Below are 14,683 nucleotides of genomic sequence, written 5' to 3' on the forward strand. Positions count from 1 at the left end.
TATTCAAATTTTCCTTGCAAGGAAAACTGTTTGCCTAAAGTCACAAGAATATTTTGGTAAAGGCAAGAATAAAATCTGATTTCTCATCTTCCAGTCTGCCTTTTAGAGAGCTGAAACAAAGCAAGCACTCTGGGGATGGAGATATGCAAACTCCAGACCAAACTGAGAATAGGAGGGGAAGCAAATTTGACATTGAGACAGGACAAATATTATCTTCCTTATGGGAACTGTACTGCTAAGTCTCTTTCCAGCAGATGCTGCAGCTCAAAGAAAAAGCTGATCTTTGTTCCTTTACCTTGGAAGTGCTGGGATCCCACAGGCAAAACTTGTGCACCAGCGCTTCCCAGCCCTTCACTGGCATCCCAGGAGAGTTCTCATCTGACACCAATAAATCCATTCACGCCAGATGGTTTTCAAATATGCATCAGCAAATATTTAAGGTGCGCTATTCCTTTTTAGGAACAACGGTTCTCTACTACTTAAAGAAATGCCAATTAGTGAAGGGATAAAAGATGAACTCAGCAGAGGAGTCAAAGGAGCGTGCGATTTGCTCTGGCATCTCACTTCATAAATCAGTTCAAGATTTTAATGGAGGGAAATAATTCTTTAGCACACTGAAATGCATTCAAGAAAGCTTGATTTCATCCTCCCAGCCCTGGGGGCTGGAGCCCATTGCTCCAGGCTTCAGGACACTGGGCAGTGCTGGCAGCACACCTGGCTCTGTGCTCCTCCAACACCACAGCACTAGCTCCAGCCCACAGTCTTGCTTTGTACTGGGGTCCTTGCCGTGACATAGTCTGGAAGATATTTTTATCTTCCAGATATCTGCCTTCCTCTGAGCAAAGCTACACAAAATGACTACCTGCCTGCTGAAGGAAGAGCAGATCAGTGATCCTTAATAATGCCGTTTGGGTGAATATTGTTATATTATTTGTCAGGGAACTGACTGGTACTGATAGCACTCTGTTTTTTCAAGTCTGTTTGGGAGGGGCTGAGGACATGCAGTGGGAGGCAACAAGTGCCTCCAAGTGGAAGAGGCGTGTGAACTGCCAGCCGCTGTGCTGTCAAGTGACTGATGAAGACCATCCAGAGCTCGCCTGCTGAGCAGTGCCTCCAACACTGTCCTGGGCTGAGCTGCCCTGTGCTCCTGGGCACTGTGAGACCAGAATAGAGACCATGCAACACTTAGCAGGGATACCCCTGCCCTCCCACAGGGCCCAGGGTGGCCACTTACCTCCAGTCACTGTTAGTACAGTGGCTTGCTCAGGTTAGGTAAAAAATCCATCTGTAATAACCTGTCTTCGTTGGAGAAGACCCAGAGCCCCTCCTACACAGCATCTATAGGAAAAAAATAGATTCAATTGCATTGGTCTCTGAGGATAAGTCCTCAGAATAAAGCCTGGGCCTGCTTAACTTAGCAGGCATTAATACTGACAAGAGTGCAGGGTTCATCAGTCAAGCTAATTTGTTGAACATTACCGTGCTGTTGCTTATCTGGGATAATCTTTCCTGCTGGGAGAGCAGCAGCAGGCTCACTCATGGGTGCCCCTCTAACACGAGCTAGCTTTATCTTCCAGCCACTGCTCCGAAGGCACTGTAATGTTTCTGTTAAAAAAAACAGTCACAGAGAGGGAAAAAACTATACTGGGACCCTTTCTGTTTCTATTCCACAATGCACCAAGGAAGGCTTTTGTTGTCTGTGCTGTAACTGTTTGGTTCCATCAGCAGAATCAGCAGGCATCAAGGTGAGTGAAGCAGAGGGGTTGGGAGCAAAATGGCTGTGAATCCTGTTTTTGATAGCTCTGATTTTCATTTATTTTCCCAATACACACCTGGGAGAAGAAGTTGTGTGGGAGATTTCTCTATGCCTTCCATCAGGAGCTGAGAAAACTTTTCCTCATTGATTCATTTGTGAAATTCTCCTGCAAAAACTGCCTGAAGCCTTACACGGAACGTGCAGTAATAAAAGAATCCAAAAGTAACCTTCCCTTGACAAAGCCTTCAACAAAGGCAGAGTAAAACACGAGAACAGACTGCTTCAACAGGGCACCATTCATGGCAACAGAGAAGGGGAAGGGCTGAGGGACCACGCATTCACTGAAGCATATGGTTACCAATTTGCTGGACATACGCTGTAATTCCTGACAGGGCACAGGAGGGCTTTTGGATTAAAGGGTGTAAATCATTGGTTATCAACATAGAATTAAGTTCTATTATAAATGTACAGACTCTAAATATATACCTTTTCCTCCCTGGAGATCTCTTCCCCTAGCTGTACTCAAAAACCACAAATCACAATGTGCATTGCTTTTAAGAAAGAAAATGATAATAACTGTTCACACAGAAATTTTTCCCCTTTGCTGCTTACTTTTGTTGTGTGTGGGGAAGGATAGAAAATGGGAGTGAGGGGGAGAGGAAGAAGAAAGATAGGAAAGTGTCTCGGGATGTTTTATCCCACAATTTCCACTGGGAGCCATTGAGCACAGATGTGCTTTTACACCACAGCAGCACCTAATTATTTTTCAGGACTGCTGTAATACATGTTTAGGAATCTCTGAATAATAGAACCATATGGTAACATTGTCAGAAGGAGAAAATAGGAACCCAGTAGGCTGGGGGAGGGAGAACGCATTAGAAAGTGCTGGCTGTAAATAGAAAACAATTTGTCAAACAAAGAATGAGGAAAGGGCAGGAATGTGATTTTTTTTTTAAGATAAAAATTTTGTTCACATTCTTCAGAAAAGATTCCAAGAATCTTGTTCTTTGTTTCTCAGCCTTTTTGCTAGAGTCGTTCCCAGAACATCTGTCCTGTGAGACTGAATGCAGTGCTATTGCAAAAGTTTTGGAGGACAGAGGAGCTTTACATCGGTGCCAGAGAAATGGCTATGAAAAGCACAGAGAGCACTGGATGTGCCTTTGGTTGTGTGAGGTTAGAAAACACCTCTGGAGCAGGCAGCACCCTCAGAAGCACATCCATACAGGAATCTGGTACCGCTCCTCCACAGGCCTTCAGCAACACCATCATTCATCTTCCAGTTGCCAGTTCCAACTCTGAAGCCTTGCCTTTCCCCTGTAGGTGCAGGAAGGCATTTCTCTGCCATGATGCTGTACAGGAGATCCAGGTGTCTCCAGCTTTGCAACCATATTAGTGCAGATTTGAAGCTGGTTTCCTGAAGAAGGTAAGTCAGGACCCACTGAGGGGTCCAGCTGCCAGAGGCACACTGAAAGAGCTCCTTTTGGGCCCAAGAATTTCCTCCTGTGCCTGGAACATGGAGCTCTCATAGAGCTGTGCATGTAACTCTTAACATATACAGAAGGATATAATCTGATACGTCCATGATGGTAACAGCTCTACTTTGTGCTGTAATAATGGTTCACTGGGAACCTACAACCTTCCCCTGCTCTGCAGTTCCAGACTACAGAGCACTACAAGATATCCCAAACATTCAAAATCTTCAAACTCTTGCTGGATGAGATTCTCAGGAAGAAGAGAAATGCCCAAGAAAAAAAACACGTTTGGCAGTGAGTAAAATCATGCTGAAAGATTACCAAGGCTGAGCTCCATTTCCCTACCATGAGAGACATCCTTATTGCAAAGTGGACAGGTCAGAGCTTAGCTTAAAAGGCAGCCTGGGCCCTAATCTGCATAGCCAGGTGGGTTAGAGAACACACAATACAAGCGTGTGAGCACTGGCATAATGGTTCTTTGTCTCAGTGGTTAAAGGATTTAGGGAAGTTTCCCGGATAAACCTACAACACAGCACCAAGCACAAAGGACTCACACACATGCAAGAGGCTTTCTCTTTTTTAACCACTCTGTTTGGGGTTAAGCGACTCCACGTGGTACTCATGCACACGGGCACTGTGCTGCAGGAAATCCACCAGCTGCAATCAAAGAATCAGAAGGTGACTGGAGCTGCACACAGCAGTGGAAGGAGCCTCTCCTGAACAAATGGATGCCACTACAGTGATCACAACGTGCCCAGCATGAGGCTGGGACGGTGGTAATCGTGCAAAGTGCTCTCTATTCATCATCCCTTACCGAAGCTGTGTTTTTGATTGTGTCTTTCAAAAACACATCAGGGCCACTTCTTCCTGGCCCTCAGCAAGATGCAATTTTCTCTCTCCTCCTGGAGAGCACATTTTAATCAACCTGCAAAGGACCAACACATTTAATTGGCCCAAGGAGCTAATTTGAAATCGTCATTCCTAGCTTAAGATTCACTTCAAATACACTTTATGAATAAGCAAATGCAGTTTATTTTAGGTTCACATTTTTCCAAGGGGGCCAAAAATCCTCATTGGGGCTATGATCTCCTGTACATGGAAACAACTAAGGTCACAAATGAGAACAGTTAATCATCTGCCTAAAGCACCAGGTCTCTGGACCTCCCTCCAGAGGTCATTCATTGCAGCCACAGCTGACTGCAGGAACAAAATTGGAAACTGCTTCCCACACACAGAACCATAACATCACTGATGCAATGGAAAGGAGAAGGAAATATGAGAGCTTCATTCCTCCCTCACCTTAAAGAACAAACAAACACACAAACAAAAACCACAAAGACAACAGTGAAAAGCCAGGAGGACTAATGGACAGCTTCTGACAAAGCCAAAAGTGATTGCTTTTCTATTTCTAAAGTCTATTCAAAAATAACTGCAGATGACACTAAGATAGGCTGCCATCATCTTTTGTTTAGCAAGCTTCAAAGGAATAAGAATAAACTCTTAACACTTATTTCTTTTGTTTTCTTCTAGCTAGCTGCAAAGTAGCTTGTCTGGGCACAGCTAATTACCTTCCTACACTCTAGGCTTGTTTATTCTGCCAAGATTCAGCTTACAACTAGTAATTAAAGCAGTGTAACACTTTGCATAGACCTGTCTTAATCTTGGCCCACACTAGACTGACCCTCTGCACCGCCTCAGGTGCTGGCTAAGGAAGGTAGTGACCATGACTTGGCTAGCCCTAAACTTAATACTCAGAGCTATTACCCTTCCAAGTACTTTCTAGATTGATACTATCTTCCTATTTTTGCATGCTATTGCCAGATTCACCTCTTGGTCCCTTTCACCTCCCTTCAGCAATTACCATTTCATAGAATCATAGAATCATAGAATGGCCTGGGTTGAAAAGGACCACAATGATCATCTGGTTTCAACCCCCTTGCTATGTGCAGGGTCACCAACCACCAGACCGGGCTGCCCAGAGCCACATCCAGCCTGGCCTTGAATGCCTCCAGAGGTGGGGCATCATTTTGCTGAATTTCTCTTTCTCACACTATGACTTCTGGATTATTCTGTTCTCAGATTTAGAGCCTCAACATTGTTTTTCTCTCAGGTTTTTCATCTAAATCATATTTGTATTGCCTTTTGTCAAAACAGGTTGTCAAAAACCTCTCCTGTCTTGTCAGTTATTTACATTGTTGCTCAGGATAGAAGACCATTTAAAATTTCCAGCTCAGCACCAGAATAGCCAGCACATTGCTCAGGAAACGAGACATTGCACAAGAAATACATTCCCTATAGACATTCTTAGATGGTAAACTGGAAGTTGCAGGCAACCAAACTCTGTTTTCTTTGTGATTCATGGGGGATTTGCATCTACAACAGACACCCCACATAAGAATAATTACTTGCCTACATCCTTAACAAACCACACTACTGAGAAAGACTTCCCAGATGCATTTTACATGAAAAAGGTTCAAGTGATGGCCTTCTGCTGTGTTTATAAACCTGAGCTAGAGGAACTCCTTTGAGATTATAAGGAGAATTTTAGATTTTCTAGCTTGTTTCAGCATTGACTTATTGCTTATTGTTTTATGAGGAGTATCTCAGTGACTGCCAAAGATCTTTTCTGTAGAAATGTCTATATAAAAAGGAGTTATAGCACCCCATGAAATAGCATACATAATTAAAGTCTTGTTGCTTCAGATACGATGAGGTAATAATAATAATTTAAGAACAAGATTGTAGACTGCAAATAGAAAAAAGTAATAGGCACTTCATTTTATTTAAGTTTCTCTATCTGCTTGCAAAGATAGCCTCCTTCTCTAAATAGTAGATTGCTTTAAACTCCATGGCTGTAACACAGCCACCCTAGATAAAATTTAAGGCTTTCTGTATAGATAGCAGTCACTTTTAAGGATGGTTTGAATTTGAAAACACTAATTTCTTCAGCTCATGAAGGTGACAATTAATTCAGTCTGCGGAATAGTCTCCAGGATGCTGAAGCTGGGCACTTCTACACACTCCCTTGGGATGCTTGGAGCCCAACTGCTCCTGGACCAACTATCCAGCACCTGTTGTGTCCCAGTAAGACAGCCTGAGGCTGAGCTCTGAGAAAAGGCCATATGAAATACTGTATAAGAGAGCCATTTTCAGTCTGCTGTAATGCTAGTGGGTATGCAACAATGGAGTCACATTTTGAATGTGTCAGCTCTGCTTAGCATCCTTTCATGTTTTCCTTTTTGTCACGCTGTTGACTAACCTGACAGTTTAATACAGCATGAAGTGAGGCAACATGATTGAAGAGCTTGAGAAATATTTCACCAAATTCTTCATGATAGAAGTCATCCGAATCCAACTGCTTCCCCTCCCTCCTCTTTTTTATTGAGAACAGAGTGTGGAGAAAATGCGTTGCTCAAAACCGAAAAGGGTCTTGAGAACAATTCATGTGCATCCCAGATTTCAGTCATTTGAAAGCAGACCTTTATTTTAGAAAGTTTCCAGACGTGAGGGAGAAGGGCAGAAAGAAGCCAGGGCCTTTCCTGTGCTGACAGCACGGGCCCCACCACTCCCCATTGGAGAATCCCCACAGATGACTCACAGATTAGCCTGTACCAATTCCAGTCTTAATTTTCTTTTCTCTCTATTAATCCTTACACAGCTCTCCCCCCAAAATAAAATTAGAGCTGGATTCTCCCCTTTCTTCATTTCCTCCCACTCTCTACTTCAAATACAGCAGTTAAAGCACGATGTCCTAAGAAGACCACTTCATTTGTACTCAGTCATCCACATTTAGGGGCATTGGAAGGAAAATGCTGGTGCCATCCACAGCTTCCAGCCATTTTCCTTGGCCCAGGTTATCCAGTACCACGACTCTCCAATTCTTTCTTGTCTCATTACATGTTTTATATCCTGTGATACAAAGAACACTGGCTGCTATGTGTGCTATGCTATACATGTCTCAAGTTCCTCTTGTTTTCTTAGCAGTAGGCCTCCTGCTGAGGAACTGTTGATCTTTTCAGCCTTAATGTCACAACTGAAACTGTCTTCTTTAGTCTCACTGGCACTCAGAAATTTTGAGAAGGAAAGAAAGAAACCAGAATACAACTTATTTAGCACTACCACCAAGATGCACTTCAAAACTGCAGAAACGTTCGCAAACTCATACACCAAAACCTAGCTTTGTTCCCCTCAAACATCATCCTTTCTTTAGCTGGACTTTCTTCATAATCACTGGTTAATTTGCTACATTCCCACTCAGTGCTCTTATGCACACATTTCTGTACCTGTGTGACTTCAGTTAGTGGTCAAAAATAGAGCAGCTTCTCTATAAAATTTTAGCTTTAGAGCTTTAAGGAGGTGCTTATATTCCAGAATGAAATTTATTGATATAAAGACCTCTATCCTCATGCAGCTGCATCTGCTATCAAAAAGATTACACCACACAAAATATGCCCACACGTACACGTACAGCTACATTGGCACAGACCCAGCACGTAGATCAGGCACAAATTTATGGCACTCTGCTTCCCAATTTCCCACTCCACCGCAATGCAGACTTCATGCTCTTACGACTCAGGAAGGAGATGCATTGCTCCCACTAACACTTCTTGTGGAGAAGACTGCTCTGGATATCACATCCATAGGTGTCATACTGGAAGAATTTATGATGAAAATCTTGAAACTTGACAACCTACAAAGCAAGCCTAAAGGCATCACTCCTTTTCACCACATCTCTCTGGCCTACAACTCTGAGGAGACAAACTGCAGGCTAACATCATTTAGTTATTCCCATGAGCTGCAGTGTTGGGAACATCCCAAAGCTAGGGATGACAAGAGAGAGAAGCATTGGTGACACACAAGGCACAGAAGATGGCTGCAGACCCAATTAGAGCAGGTCTGAGATGGGTTTATGACTTGCCTCACACAGCTCATGGTTTGAGGTTGAGCTAAGGTTTCAGTCAAACTTCCGCACTGTGCTCCAGCCCTGGGGAACTGCTTGCTGGTTTGGAAGTCTGGGAGCAAGAGAAACATCAGCCATTGGAGTCAGGTCAGGAATATAGATTGATGCAGCTAGACAACGGGACCGATCCAAGACAGATCTTGTTTCAGAATGGGAAAGCTATAGGGAAGCAGCTTTGCTCAGCAGCAGGTGATGTAATGTCTCTGGAAAGTAAGACGGACAGACAGCTCTGATGAATTCTCTCTCTGTCACAAGGACAAGAGCTGGGGATGGAGGACATCACACAAACGTGGGAAAAAGCAGAACAGAGGGAGGAAGGAACAAGCAGACGGGGAGGAGGAGGTGCTGAAAAACGGCAGGGAACAGCTCTTTCTGGGAGAGAGTAGCAAGGATTTTGCATTGAGAAAAGCTGTCGCCAGTTATTTTCGTACAGATTTTAAAGTTCACCGAACCCAGCTCTGGAAGTTGCATGTTGTGTTTTTGGCTGGCAATATCAACGTACCATATGGAGAAGCCTCAGTTTGAGCTTTACAATATTGTTTGGATTTGATACTGACGTATTTTCATTAGCACATCCACCTTGAATTGTATGTTCTTTTCTTTTGATGGATGAAATAAATCCATGAAACAAAGAAGCAAGACCTAGAAACAACAAAAGAATTGCAGAAGGAAACTCTTCTGTTTTGAATTAAACCTGAAATTCATTGACTTTAGCATCCTGTCACTGACAGCATCTACCCAATATGGTAGATCCCAGACAAGAGGAAGAAGCAAGAAATACTATGCTACGGTAGATACTATAGATGCTGCTTCTCCATCTGTTTATCCCATTACTATTGGACTGCTTCCCTGTTTAAGGGATTTGCTGAACTACTGGAGCAAAGAGTCTAAAGATAGCGCTTATATTAATTGATATAATAATAACTGTAAGGTAACAGCTCCCATCTCCTCTCTGAGAAGATCCTTAGTAGAAAATCATCTAGAAAAGAAATTTGGAATGGATGAACATATGGAGGCTGAACGAAGTTAAACATGTGGAGAATGGTATGAACCTGAGTTCTCAAACACAGAATTTGAAATGACTTTCTGGCTTCATAGGCTTAGCTTTAGGAAATCTCTCTTTGTAAAGCCTTTCTCTTGTTATGTTTTACTCTCCTCCAGAAATTTTGACAAACTTACTTGAAAAGTGTTGGGATTTTGTCACTCAGGACACTGATTCCATGCATGTTGATCTGATCAGAGTGCCTGGCGTCAGCTCCTGGAGAGCTACTCTAAGGGAAGGAGAGCCACAGTGCCTTTCAGCTCAGACAATGTCTGAATGGAGTGAAGAGCAGGAGGAGTCAGAGCAAGGCCACAAGTCTTCAGTCATGGGGACCACTGTCAAGAGAGAAGGGCACCTTAATTTTCAGACCTAGTAGGCAGTAAGGATGCCCATAATTAAACAGATCGTTGTCAGGGGAAACATAAGGGTCCTAAGAAGCATCCTCTGAGATGCACTGAGGAGCTGCAGGACAATAGGGGAAGCCTAGGAAGACCATCGTCATCAGGGCAGTACTAGCATTTGGGTTTCTGAACTGACTGCATTTTGTGGAACTCTTCAGCCAGCCTCTGTCCCTGCATGACGCTTCTTGCTACAGCCTACAGTTTAATAAACTGTACTTTCCTCTGCTAAATACCATCAGCAGCACGAGATCAAGCAGTAGTAAGAGGTTCTCCCACGCATCTCTTCCTCCTTCTTGCAGCCTGTGCTGCACTAAACCACGTATTTGCATTTTCAGAGACTGGTTGCCTGAAACGTAATTGAAGACATACAGATCATCTGTTTACAGTAACAAATTACAGTAATTTCACTGAGACTTTCATAACAATTTTACTCCTAAACATGCCTATTTTTCATATGCAGTTAAAACACAAGCAAGAAGATGGTGAGATCAGAAAACCTGCAAAGATAAAGAAGGAAGACTGAAGTAATCTCTGCTATGGATATAAGAAAAGTGGTACTGAGTGATACACCTGTCTATGCAGTGTAGGTCACACTGTGCAAGGGAGCCTGATAACACTGATCTTGCTCTAAAACCTCTTGAGCATCCCTCCAGCAGTGGTGTCCATACTCTTGGCATCTCCAGCTACTTGTTTGTCATTCCACAGGCTAGAAAAGCAATTCAACTCCTAGGTAGTATTGAAGCCACACAACACAAATTCAAATTGCACTGCTGCTTGACATCTTGGTTCTCTGTAGACATTCACTAGAGGGAAAAGCTCAGTTGCATTCCGTATTTTCAGGCTTTTCCTGTACAAGTGGGGAAAAAAAGGAAAGAGAGGCAGCATAGACTCACGTTTATTTGCACTGACTGTCGCAATTAAAAACTGAAACCATGATTTGGAAAACAATCAAAAAGAAATGCCGCTTCTGATGAGATCACTTACATTGACTGTAGTTGACATGACTGATATCCCACCAGCCTGCCTACCTGCTGCTCTGTAGTGCCTCTGGAAACAATTTTTCATCTCTGCTTGTTCTGGAGTTGGAGCAGTGTGAGAGAGACAAAAAGCTGCTGCTGCACCACCACTGTACAGTCATTTCTATTTGTCAGAGCATTTATGCAATATTTACCCAGCTCTGCCATCTCGTAATCTTTAGAAGTAATTACCATCACAAGCACCACTGAGCTGGGAAGTCATATCACTCTCATCACAGAGTGCACTGAACTGCTGGGTGACCAGGCAACGTCCCCAGTGACAGTGCAGGGCATGGAAAACTCAGGTTTTGCTGTGCCACTCTCATACCAGTTAAGCTGAACTCCGTTCCATTTTTTCTAATGCTTTCAGCATATCCACCAATTTGTTCTCACGTTTAAAGGAAATTAAAATTTATCTGCACAAAGAAAAGTTTTTTCTCCATTAGAAATCACAGCCATGTATGTTAAATCTTGAAAATATTAAAGCCATTCTGGGACCCAAATTCTCCTCAAGTTTCACAAAATGCTTGCATCTCTTCATTCAGTTCTCCCACAAAACACCTAATTTTCTGGACAGAGACAGCCGGAGTACCAGACAAATTCAAATATACAAATTAAATTCATAAAACTTACAATTTTGTGTTTAGGTCTATCATGCAATCATTGTCTGCAATGGCAACTTCATTTTTGGAGGAACACCAGGAGTGCCAGTTTCATTCAATAAATATGGTTGTCCTCTCTGAAACCCAGATCTCTGCAAAGCCCCAACCTAATGAAGGCAAAAGAAATCTACTTCAGAGGGGCCAATACAATTTTCTATTTGCATTAATGACTGATATCACTTTCACAGAAATGACATCTTCCTCTCTGCGTGAAGATGAGAAAGTGAGACATCTCCATTGTCTTCAAGAGTCAACTATGGAAGAGAAGAAACTGTAGAACAGCGTGAAGCTTTTAAATACAGGCCATAGTAGAAATCCTATTAGCAGATATTACTGTTGTTAGCAAAATTATTTACTTTCATCATATGAGAAAGCAGATAAAGCACTGATGAAATTACGTAGATAAATAAGATGTAGGAAGAAGTCCATGGAGGAAGTCCAGTTCTTTTCACAAAGCTGCTGATCAAGAGGGGACAGCCAGAATACATAGCCAACATTGAACTCATAAGCATCTTCCCTGGGCATAACTGACTGCCTCAGGATGTGAAATGTACTTACTGACAAGGATTCTTGCAGCTATAACAAACTGCAAAAACTTTCTTTATAAAAGAAGGAATAACCTGACAGGACAGAAAGCAACATCTTATAGGAAGATGACAGTTCTGGAGGAAGGATGCTGAATTCTGACACCCAGCTTATAAAGACATGACTTCACATCTTCTCCTCATGAAGGAACAGGTTGTATTCAGGTGTGATGTAAACACAGAAGAGCTAACAAAAGTCTGTCGTCCCATTTATAAGAAAGATGAATTGACTCAGGAGAAATTCAGTTCAGCAAAAGGGGAAAGTAGTCCCATAAACCCAGCTTTATCCCTTCAGCTTGACAGATTTCAGTATGTTTTTGAAGCATTTTTCCTCCCTGTACCCGGCTTAGTCAGAAACAAATGCCAGCTGTCCATTCATCAGCTTGCTTGCTTCGATACCTGAGCATTATCTTGTAACAATGCCACTTTGTGCAAAACATCTTCATGTTTCAGACACGCAATTGCCACTGCATTCAAGTTCAAGGCACGAAATTTATACCAGATTTCAAACACTCCTCACTCTCAGGAATGGTGTTGCAAAGAGAGTGTTGATACACACAGCAGGTTAAAACAGGCATTGCTCTGCCAAAATTAGTCCCCAAATTTTCATTTGATCCTCGTTTATTTTAGAAGATGCTCAGGTGTTAAGAGAGCACTGAATGCAAATATTGTTCCAGCAGACAGGGCATCACTGTCTATAGACAACAATGTCCATTACAGCCATGGAAAGCAAGAGGCTGTGAATTGTGCATTTCTTCAGCTGTATTTTTACCAGTATCACCTACATGTGTTCCAGTTCCCTATCTCATACCTATCCATGTGATGTTTACAAAAGTATGCGAGCTGGTGGTAAGCTCTGCTACCTATCATACTGCAGTTGAAATTATAGATTCCCCTGCAACAAATAAAGGTAGATAAATCCTTAAGATGAGCCAGCATCCTTGTTCTATTTCTACAGAAATAGCAAACCTTTAAAGAAAGCTCCAGTCCACTCAACAGTTTATTGGCAAGATACTACATAACACAACTGATGTAGGTGTGCAAGGGAAGCAAACTCATAGCTACACAAAGCATTTGTAGATTTGAAGATACTACAAATGCTTAGAAAAGCGTAATTTGCCTCAATGTCTGTTTAAACCCTTACATTCAGAGCTCTGTTCAACAGAGCATTGTAAGCTACACAAGAAAAAAATAATTACAGCATCATGAATACTTCAGTTAAGAAAGCTAAGTGAATTCCATGCAGCTGAAAGGAAGCAAAATTGACTGACATCCCCACGAGCTGAATTCTATTATACTCGCAAAACAGTCCAAAGGCAAACACAAAGCCAGTTCTCCTCCTACACTAAGTATGTTAACCTGAGGAACCTTCCAGGAAAGTCAAGAAAGAATGCATCCATTCATTCATTAATTTATTCATTTTCTGCCCTAAGACAACCAGCTAAGGAAATATGGCTGGGGAAGAAAGAAAATTAAGAACTTTGTACGAGGCAGAACCCTGCCTTTTTACAGCCCTGATAAAGGCCACTATGTGATTTTAGTTGATCTTTAAACCAAAACAAAAGCCAAAACAAACAAACAAACATAACCAACAGGAGGCATTCAAAAATCAGACTCTGTGTAGCAAGAAAGGGATATGCACAGCTATCTATCCTGCCCTTAGATGCTTCCTTCAAGGAGAAGGGGTTCAGCACGGAAACTTACTGCTGGAGCCACACGAACCTTTTCAGTAGCAGGAGTGCTTCACTCTCCAGATACATTAGGAGGGAAGTGACATTTATAGCTCTACTGAAAACAGAAATAAAGAAAAGCAATGAAGAGACCAGTTGTGTCCCCTGCTTTCCTTCCTCTCTTGCCTCCTCCTAGCTCATATACTCTCCAGGAAGAAAGATTTGACTCCCCTTTGACTTTTCAGAACAGCTGGCCTGCCTCTAACAAATGAGACACCAGAAAAGGAAGGTTAGGAGTGATTGAGCTGCAGAAGAGACCCAGCTGACCTCAGGCTATCCTAAGGCCTCCCCTCTATTAGAAAAACATGACAGTTCCCAAGGAAGCAAGTGGAGGCATTTCCTCACTAAAGTTCAGGGAAATAGTTCTCATCATGGCTCAAATCATTTTTGTTTGAGGAAACCAGGACCAAACCCTATCATTGCTGTTTGCTATTATACCACTGACAACTGCTGTGAGCCTTACATATGACAGACTACGATTCTAGGTAGGAATTTAAAAGTAGTTGTCTCTAACAACTGTATTTTTTCATTTCTTTAGAGATGCATCATTTGAAGATATTTAACCAGTCTTAGGTTTCTTTCTTCCAACGAAACTGAAGCAAGAACTCTACATCATTACAAGAGCTGATGCATTTCAAACCAGATTCACTCTCATGTTAAATGTTGTGATCGGCTGGGAGAGCTGAGGCACTCTGCATGGCCAAAGAATTCTGTCAGTGTGAGTGTAAATACCAATGGCAAGCCATCCGTGTCGTTATCCCACATTAGTGGTAGTGCAAAATGAGAGTATGAAAAATGCCAGGGCAAGCAGAGAGATGCTGTGTTTGTTAAGTGTTGCAGATGATAACTAAAACCCATCAGAAAGCAAAGTGCTGTGCATTTTCCTTAAGCAACTCAACTCAAATAGCAAATGTGGAATACTCAGGAATGGTACGTTCCTCAAATTGTCTCCTAAACGCTGGCCTCAGTTAAGAGCTGCAGATCAAAATCTGCTAATGAATGAACATGGTTTGCCTTTAATGCTCCATGCTCAGTGTCAGAATTGGCATAGGTCAGAAAT

The 14,683-nt window shown here is 42.4% G+C and overlaps 1 long non-coding RNA gene across 1 annotated transcript; it reads left to right on the forward strand.

Annotated features, from left to right (window-relative positions):
• The first annotated feature begins 1,530 nt into the window (after positions 1 to 1,530).
• On the forward strand, positions 1,531 to 14,272 carry LOC128077806 (uncharacterized). Its single transcript, XR_008205197.1, has 3 exons — positions 1,531 to 1,745; positions 3,077 to 3,179; positions 10,092 to 14,272. It is a non-coding gene; the product is annotated as an uncharacterized LOC128077806 (long non-coding RNA).
• The last annotated feature ends 411 nt before the right edge of the window (positions 14,273 to 14,683 follow it).

This window comes from Tympanuchus pallidicinctus, unplaced genomic scaffold, assembly GCF_026119805.1.
Source record: "Tympanuchus pallidicinctus isolate F22 unplaced genomic scaffold, pur_lepc_1.0 scaffold16, whole genome shotgun sequence".
In the NCBI taxonomy this organism is placed as follows: Eukaryota; Metazoa; Chordata; class Aves; order Galliformes; family Phasianidae; genus Tympanuchus; species Tympanuchus pallidicinctus.